General features: G+C 42.2%; 1 pseudogene across 1 annotated transcript; it reads left to right on the forward strand.

Annotated features, from left to right (window-relative positions):
• The first annotated feature begins 1,085 nt into the window (after positions 1-1,085).
• Positions 1,086-7,228, forward strand: LOC311130975 (copine-3-like; annotated as a pseudogene). The gene is made up of 8 exons: positions 1,086-1,217; positions 4,392-4,463; positions 4,611-4,689; positions 5,138-5,227; positions 6,299-6,397; positions 6,476-6,562; positions 6,658-6,717; positions 7,091-7,228. The product of its transcript is annotated as a copine-3-like (transcript).
• The last annotated feature ends 2,852 nt before the right edge of the window (positions 7,229-10,080 follow it).

Below are 10,080 nucleotides of genomic sequence, written 5' to 3' on the forward strand. Positions count from 1 at the left end.
TTTTTGTTTCATCAGACCAGAGGACATTTCTCCAAAAAGTACGATCTTTGTCCCCATGTGCAATTGCAAACCATAGTCTGGCATTTTTATGGCGGTTTTGGAGCAGTGGCTTCTTCCTTGCTGAGCGGCGTTTCAGGTTTGTCAACATAGGACTCGTGTTACTGTGGATATAGATACTTTTGTACCTGTTTCCTCCAGCATCTTCACAAGGTCCTTTGCTGTTGTTCTGTGATTGATTTGCACTTTTCGCACGAAAGTATGTTAATCTCTAGGAGACAGAACGCGTCTCCTTCCTGAGTGGTATGACGGCTGCGTGGTCCCATGGTGTTTATACTTGCGTACTATTGTTTGTACAGATTAATGTGGTACCTTCAGGCGTTTGGAAATTGCTTGGCTTGGCTGATTTCTTTTGATTTTCCCATGATGTCAAGCAAAGAGGCACTGAGTTTGAAAGTAGGCCTTGAAATACATCCACAGGTACACCTCCAATTGACTCAAATTATGTCAATTAGCCTATCAGAATCTTCTAAAGCCATGACATCATTTTCTGGAATTTTCCAAGCTCTTTAAAGGCACAGTCAACTTAGTGTATGTAAACTTCTGACCCACTGGAATTGTGATACAGTGAATTATAAATTAAATAATCTGTCTGTAAACAATTGTTGGAAAAATTACTTGTGTCATGCACAAAATAGATGTCCTAACCGACTTGCCAAAATGATAGTTTGTTAACAAGACATTTTTGGAGTGGTTGAAAAACTAGTTTTAATGACTCCAACCTAAGTGTATGTAAACTTCCGACTTCAACTGTATGTTTAGTTATTAAATTAGCCAGCAACAAGTCATTTTGCTTGTCAAACCCCACCCCACCCCACCTCTTGACTTTGACTAACGTTAACTTAGCTAACCCAACTGTATTGATACATAGCTATGATAGCTAAGCTAATACAGTAGGTGTCAATAGTTGACACAGTCGCCCACAAGTAATGTTTAATTTTTTTCTAGGGACAGCAGGCTTTGTCTGTCTTCACAACTAGTGTGTGTCTGTGTGCCTCTGTTGTGTTTGTGTGTTACAGGCAGGTGCAATGGCAACACAGTGTGTGACAAAGGTGGAACTGACAGTCTCCTGTGATAATCTTCTGGACATGGACGTATTCTCCAAGTCTGACCCTCTGTGTGTTCTTCTCATGAACATTGCTGGGTCGCAGTGGTATGAGGTCAGTCACAGACTCTTGTTTAACCGAGAAACACTGACATTGTAAGCCTAAATGTTAACCCAACTAGGCTAAGGAATGAATAATTTCTCCCCAAAGTTGTCATCTTGCATCATTGGTTAGCCTTAATCATAAGTATTACCCTTCACAAACAGTAGAATAGTATCTTAACGTTTCAGAACAGCTAAAGAGAGCATTAAGCCTACCTTTTGAAAGTAAGAGTCTGAAACGCAGGGTCAATACAGTAACACCCAATGTTGTCATTTTGTTTTATGATTGTGTGAGAATGTGCATGATTTGATTACTGACAGGTTGAAATGTTTGTGTTTGCAGGTGGACCGCACAGAGACTGTGCACCCTCATAGATATCATCCTGACTAACTTACCCTCTAAATACACCTCCACTGTCTTCAACCAGGATCTCAGCGATCACTGACTTTTTGCCTGCGTCCGTAACGGGTCCGCGGTCAAACGACCACCCCTCATCACTGTCAAATGCTCCCTAAAACACTTTAGCGAGCAGGCCTTCCTAATTGACCTGGCCCAGGTATCCTGGATGGATATCGATCTCATTCCGTCAGTAGATGATGCCTGGTTGTTCTTTAAAAGTGCTTTCCTCTCAATCTTAAATAAGCATGCCCCATTCAAAAAATGCAGAACTAAGAACAGATATAGCCCCTGGTTCTCCTCAGACTTGACTGCCCTTGACCAGCACAAAAACATCCTGTGGCGTACTGCATTAGCATCGAATAGCCCCCGCGATATGTAACTTTTCAGGGAAGTTAGGAACCAATATAAACAAGCAGTTAGGAAAGCAAAGGCTAGCTTTTTCAAACAGAAATGTGCATCCTGTAGCACTAACTCCAAAAAGTTTTGGGACACTGTAAAGTCCATGGAGAATAAGAGCACCTCCTCCCAGCTGCCCACTACACTGAGGCTAGGAAACACTATCACCACCGATAAATCTACAATAATCGAGAATTTCAACAAGCATTTTGCTACGGCTGGCCATGCTTTACACCTGGCTACCACTACCCCGGCCACCAGCTCTGCACCCTCCACTGCAACTTGCCCATGCCCCCCCCCCCCCCCCCCCCGCTTCTCCTTCACACAAATTCTACAGCTGATGTTCTGAAAGAGCTGCAAAATCTGGACCCCTACAAATCATCTGGGCTAGACAATCTGGACCCTTTCTTTCTAAAAAATAGCAGCAGAAATTGTCGCAACCCCTATTACTAGCCTGTTTAATCTCTCTTTCGTAACGTCTGAGATCTCCAGAGATTGGAAAGCTGCCGCGGTCATCCCCCTCTTCAAAGGGGGTGACACTCTAGATCCAAACTGTTACAGACCTATATCCATCCTGCCCTGCCTTTCGAAAGTTTTTGAAAGCCAAGTTAACAAACAGATCACAGACCATTTCAAATCCCACCGTACCTTCTCCGCTATGCAATCCGGATTCCGAGCTGGTCATGGGTGCACCTCAGCCACGCTCAAGGTCCTAAACGATATTATAACCACGATCAATAATAGACAGTACTGTGCAGCCGTCTTCATCGACCTGGCCAAGGCTTTCGACTCTGTCAACCACCGCATTCTTATTGGCAGACTAAATAGCCTTGGTTTCTCAAATGACTGCCTCGCCTGGTTCACCAACTACTTCTCAGATAGAGTTCAATGTGTCAAATCGGAGGGCCTGTTGTCTGGACCTATGGCAGTCTCTATGGGGGTGCCACAGGGTTCAATTCTTGGGCCGACTCTTTTCTCTGTGTATATCAATGATGTCGCTCTTGCTGCTGGTGACTCTCAGATCCACCTCTACGCAGACGACACCATTTTGTATACATCTGGCCCTTCATTGGACACTGTGTTAACAAACCTCCAAACGAGCTTCAATGCCATACAACACTCCTTCCGTAGCCTCCAACTGCTCTTAATCACTAGTAAAACTAAATGCATGCTCTTCAATCGAACGCTGCTGGCACCCACCCACCCGACTAGAATCACTACTCTCGACGGGTCCGACCTAGAGTATGTGGACAACTACAAATAACTAGGTGTCTGGTTAGACTGTAAACTCTCCTTCTAGACTCACATTAAGCATCTCCAATCCAAAGTTAAATCTAGAATCGGATTCCTATTTCACAACAAAGCCTCCTTCACTCATGCTGCCAAACATGCCCTCGTAAAACTGACTATCCTACTGATCCTTGACTTTGGCGATGTCATTTACAAAATAGCCTCCAACACTCTACTCAGCAAATTGGATGTAGTCTATCACAGTGCCATCCGTTTTGTCACCAAAGCCTCATATACTACCCACCACTGTGACCTGTACGCTCTTGTTGGCTGGTCTCACTACATATTCGTCGCCAAACCCACTGGCTCCAGGTCATCTATAAATCACTGCTAGGCAAATCTCCGCCTTATCTTAGCTCATTGGTCACCATAGCAACACCCACCCGTAGTCTGCGCTCCAGCAGGTATATCTCACTGGTCATCCCCAAAGCCAACACCTCCTTTGGCCGCCATTCCTTCCAGTTCTCTGCTGCCAATGACTGGAACGAACTGCAAAAATCTCTGAAGCTGGAGACTCTTATCTCCCTCACTAACTGTAAGCATCAGTTGTCAGAGCACCTTACCGATCACTGCACCTGTACACAGCCCTTCTGAAATTAGCCCACTCAACTACCTCAACCCCATATTGTTATTTATTTTGCTCATTTGCACCCCAGTATCTCTATTTGCACATAATCTCTTGCACATCTATCATTCCAGTGTTAATACTAATTGTAATTATTTTGCACTATGGCCTATTTATTGCCTTACCTCCATACCTTGCTACATTTGCACACACTGTATATATATTTTCTGTGGTATTTTTGACTTTATGTTTTGTTTTACCACATATGTAACTTTGTGTTGTTGTTTTTATCGCACTGCTTTGCTTTATCTTGGCCAGGTCGCAGTTGTAAATGAGAACTTGTTCTCAACTGGCTTACCTGGTTAAATAAAGGTGGGGGTTATACATAGGGGTCATTTTATTTGCTGAGTGTACAACCCTATCCATCCGTTTATTGCAGTACAAATAATGGAAGGAGGACACCATAATTATGCCTTTTTAAAATGTATTTGTACCCTTTTTTGTTTAAAAACCTTTTATTCCTCTTTTCTTTGTAGATAAGTGCTGAAGAAATAAAAGACAACAGGGTGGTGAATTTTGAGGCTGAAGCAAGGAAACTGAACAAAAAGGTAAAGGTATAATATTGAAGAATGTGCTCCAAGCATGGGTAATCTCTAGAGGAATTGGTAATTTTTTTTAGTTGCTTGTGGCTGACATGCTGTGACTGTTCGTGATCGTCTATGACTATTGTGAATGTTTTTTATGGCTGTTTCCAGGATTTCTTTGGGAAGTCAGATCCTTACCTGGAGTTCTACAAGCATACAGATGGGATGGGAGCTGGCCCATAGAGCAGAGGTACAATACAACATATAAATATTTATATGGAGTAGGCTACAACATAGACTCTCTCACACTGACCATTTCAATGGATACTTTTTATTTGTTTTAACAACGATATACTTCCGTCCGACTTCCATCCAGTTATGCTGAACATACTCTATCTTATTTTGCATATTGGGACAGTTTCATTGTTTGTGTGTAATTTGCATGCCATCGTAGACTACATAATACCCTGTTGCTTATTGTGTTCACTGACTGACACTGGGACGATTCAGTGTTGTACAACAATTGCAAGTGTCCACTTTTATCCCATATGAGGATGGAATACATTTCAGATAAACTCATAATTCTCATGTTTTTAACCAGATGCCTACAATTTGATTGAACCACTATTGAGTTTGTCTGCTCTATCCTGGTCAGTGGTTGATATGATCGTCCCTGTGCCCTGCGTTGTTGTTTTTAGGTGGTGAAGAAGATCCTGAACACAAGATGGAGGCCCTTCAGAATTCCCCTGCAGTCTCTATGTGGAGGAGACATGGACAAACCTATAAAGGTATGTAGACACAACCACACACCTGTACGAATACTAACGTACCTTACACAGCAACAACTCTCTCACTGCACAGACACTGAAATTCTTATGTATTTTCTTTTGGATTTGATGTTTTGATGTAACACCCTTCCTGAATTTGCATGATAATAACACAGAACTCTTCTTTGAAGGTTTTTAAACAAAGTGAAACAATATAACTGCATTAACTCATGTTTTATGATAGATTTTATGTGGTCATCTTTCTCTACTACTAGCTAAGTGGACTATATAGTCTGTACAGTATTAGAGGGCAATGATTGATGTTGACAATTGATGATTTTCAGCTGTTAATGCTTTAAGCAATCACAAGGAATAACTAATACCCACACTGGAGGACATGTGAGTTACCCCCAAGACTTGGGTTTAAATAGTATTTATTTTCTATCAAACACTTACTCTTACAAATGCTATTTGAACCCTGGTATGTGTGATTTCAGTAGAAGCCCAGTGAGCGCTGACTGATGCAGAACGTCCATGGACATTGAAAATATGTTGACATTTGATCAGTCTGCCCTGGCCTTGATTTCAACGTCAACAGATGTTTGATCCGTTCCGAACCGGCCTTGATTTCAATGTACACAAATGTATATTTTTGGTCTCATCCGGAACGGCCTTGATTTGTCCCAAACAGACGTCTATGATTAGTTCAGATTTTGTCCGGACCGACCAAATTTGGTCTTGTTTGGGGGCGAAGCGCATTACAATAATACCCATTGTGCTGATTATGTATTATTCTGGAAATGGATGATGAAGTCTGCCATGATCATCCTTTGCTTTGCAGTAGGGTTAGTTAACTTACTGTGTCTTCAGTTTGCTCTGAGTTTGGTTTGTTGTCCCTGAGTTCACTTGATCCAAATCTAACACCATTGTGTTTGGTGTTTTTTCATTGCATGCTCCTTTCACTCACCATTCTTTTCTGATGCTTACTGAATATTATATGAATTATGCTTATTTGTGTGTTCATTCATGTTACAAACATCCTATGAGGAGTTATTAGCAGCTTGTTAACTCATACTGTCTGCTCATCATTAGGTGGAGTGTTATGACTACGACAATGATGGATCTCATGACCTCATTGGAATCTTTGAGACCAATATCAACCGTTTGCAAGAAGCATCATGCACCTCACCGGTGAGATGTAGAGAAAGGGTTACTGTGTGCGTGTGTTCATGTGTGTGGTCTTTCTCATTATTGCCCCTCTGTCCCCAGGCTGAGTTTGAATGTATCAACAGTAAAAAGAAACAGAAGAAGAAGGGATACAAAAACTCTGGTGTTGTGAGTGTGACGCTGTGTCAGGTAAGTGTTTCTATATTACAACTTCATACCTGAACTACCCAGCCCGTATTATTGCACTTGTAGTCTGTCTTATTCTATACATATCAACCCTACAGGTGGTGAAGGAGTATTCGTTTCTGAACTACATCATGGGTGGCTGTCAGATTAACTTCACTGTGAGTAAAGGGCTGCATTTACACAGCCCAATTTTGATATTGTTTTCACTTCTTGGTCTTTCGACCAATTAGATAAGATCTGATGTGAAAAGATCTGATGTGATTGATCAAAAGACCAATTAGTGGAAAAAATATCAGAATTGGGCTGGATTAGCCTTAATCTGTATCCGGGAAACTGTGCCCTAAAGGTCAATTCTGATGTTTGTATGTATTGTTGTATTTTGTACTGTCTTGCCTGTTGTATGTTTGTCTTTCAATCCGTATCCTATGCCTGCCAGAAATAAATGCCCCTTGGGGATGAATAAAGTTTACGGAATTGAACTAAACTGCCACCATGACAAGCCTTGTCTCTTTTTTCTATCTCCCTCTGAAGGTTGGCATTGACTTCACAGGGTCAAACGGTGACCCCAAGTCTTGCCAGTCTCTCAACTACATCAGTCCCCAGGGGGTCAACGAATACCTGTCTGCCATCTGGGCCGTTGGCATGGTAATCCAGGACTACAGTAGGTAAACTGACTCCTCCGGGAAATTCACATCCTCACTGCTGCAACATTCCTATGCTGAGCTATTGAATTTCCCAATGTAAATGATACTGTATTCATTGGCTTGTTCTCGTTTGGCAATTTTGGATGAAAAACTCCTGGTCTTACCATGGCTCTGGGTTAGTACTTGTATCCATTCTCCCTTAGGCTACAGTGTGTTGTGTGTGAATGGCAGAAAGGATTGTTTGATAAGAATCAGAGTCTTTACAGATTACTTGTGATGCATTTAAATTGGCTTTAGTTGGACTGATGAGGTTTCCATAGACAAAGTGTCAATGAGAAGGGTGATGATGTCCCTTGGTTTCCATTGTGGCAGTAGAAGTACTAGTTGCATGTTAAATGATGGGGAAGTATCTCACTGAAAGGTATGGAATGCATAAGGAATTCCATCAGTCCTGCTCCTCAGATCAATTAGTCAAGTCTCAACCCTGCACTAGTCAAGCATCACCCCTCCTCCTCAACCGTCCTCCTCACCCCTCCCCTAGTCAAATATCAACTCTGTAGCAGTCAAGTGTCACCCCTCCTCAACCTTCACCTCTCCCCTAGTCAAGTATCACCCCTGTTCTATTCAAGCCTCACTTCTCCTTCTCACCCCTCACCCTTGCACTCTTTTATCCACAATAATGAACTTTTCCATTGGCCAAAATACATGCTAAGACCCATTTTTTTTAAGGATCCCAAAAAACGCAGGCAGTGGGAGAACCTATTCATGTAAGTAAATAAATTTAGAAAATGTAAAAAAAAAATATATATATATATTATTAGCTTGTGAACTAGCTACCTACAATAGGCCACTGTGTATGAGCTGCTAGCTAGCTAGCCAACTTTACTGTATAGCTAAGTGAATCAAATATCATCTGCTATTTAACTTACTATTAGCTAGCTATCTTGATGTATTTATCATTGTAAATTTAAAAACACAAGATCCAAATGCATTTGTAGATAACAGCCATGGAAGGGGGTGAAAGCTCCAGCTGTCAGAAAAGGGGAGAGAGTAGGCTACTGGATAGGGCAGTTAATTTTGTGGAAGGACATTATGAAAAGATTATCCAGTTCTAGTCCACAAGGAAAACTATTAGGACAGAGAGATAATAGCAACATAATATTCAGTGCTGTCTAATTTTAGTATAATGAGGCCTGTTTCTTTATGATGGTTTCTGTCCTCGGAGAAAGAGAGCTGTGAAAGCCTGTCTGCAGATGAAGAGGCCCCAAATGAATGTCCCAAGACACTAAGGGTATATCCTTGTATACCACAGGTTATACAGTATGTATATCCCACACAATGTATAGCCCTTTTACAACTGGAACAGGCCAACCCTGCTCCTGGAGGTCTGCTGGGTGTGCAGGCTTCTGTTCCAGCCCAGCACTAACACACCTGATTCAATTTATCAAGCCTAATGAGTTGATAATGAAGTGTGCTATTACTGTGCTGGAATAGAAGTCTGCCCACCCTGTAGATCAGGGGATCAGTGGAGCAAGGTTGGCCAACCCTGGTGTGGATAGTTTTTTGTTGTTTTTTACCTGAAATTATACTTTAGTAATAATAGCCTACTTGTTACTATTCAAGTGTTTCCTCTGGAGAAAAAAAATTGTAGCAGTGGAGGAAATGGTCGCGGGAGGATTGAAGAAGACGGGCCCCCCGGATAATGTTTATGTACAGTGAGGGAAACAAGTATTTGATCCCCTGCTGATTTTGTACGTTTGCCCACTGACAAAGAAATGATCAGTCTATAATTTTAATGGTAGGTTTATTTGAACAGTGAGAGACAGAATAACAAAAAAATAATCCAGAAAAACGCATGTCAAAAATTTTATAAATTGTTTTGCATTTTAATGAGGGAAATAAGTATTTGACCCCCTCTCAATCAGAAAGATTTCTGTCTCCCAGGTGTCTTTTATACAGGTAACGAGCTGAGATTAGGAGCACACTCTTAAAGGGAGTGCTCCTAATCTCAGCTTGTTACCTGTATAAAAGACACCTGTCCACAGAAGCAATCAATCAATCAGATTCCAAACACTCTCCAAGGATGTCAGGGTCAAGATTGTAGACCTACACAAGGCTGGAATGGGCTACAGCTTGGTGAGAAGGTGACAACAGTTGGTGCGATTATTCGCAAATAGAAGAAACACAAAATAACTGTAAATCTCCATCGGCCTGGGGCTCCATGCAAGATCTCACCTCGTGGAGTTGCAATGATCATGAGAACGGTGAGGAATCAGCCCAGAACTACACGGGAGGATCTTGTCAATGATCTCAAGGCAGCTGGGATCATAGTCACCAAGAAAACAATTGGTAACACACTACGCCGTGAAGGACTGAAATCCTGCAGCACCCACAAGGTCCCCCTGCTCAAGAAAGCACATATACAGGCCCATCTGAAGTTTGCCAATGAACATCTGAATGATTCAGAGGAGAACTGGGTGAAAGTGTTGTGGTCAGATGAGACCAAAATCGAGCTCTTTGGCATCAACTCAACTCGCCGTGTTTGGAGGAGGAGGAATGCTGCCTATGACCCCAAGAACACCATCCCCACCGTCAAACATGGAGGTGGAAACATTATGCTTTGGGGGTGTTTTTCTGCTAAGGGGACAGGACAACTTCACCGCATCAAAGGGACGATGGACGGGCCATGTACCGTCAAATCTTGGGTGAGAACCTCCTTCCCTCAGCCAGGGCATTGAAAATGGGTCGTGGATGGGTATTCCAGCAGGACAATGACCCAAAACACACGGCCAAGGCAACAAAGGAGTGGCTCAAGAAGAAGCACATTAAGGTCCTGGAGTGGCCTAGCCAGTCTCCAGACCTTAATCCAATAGAAAA

Source organism: Coregonus lavaretus (assembly GCF_964263955.1).
Source record: "Coregonus lavaretus genome assembly, chromosome: 6".
NCBI lineage: Eukaryota > Metazoa > Chordata > Actinopteri > Salmoniformes > Salmonidae > Coregonus > Coregonus lavaretus.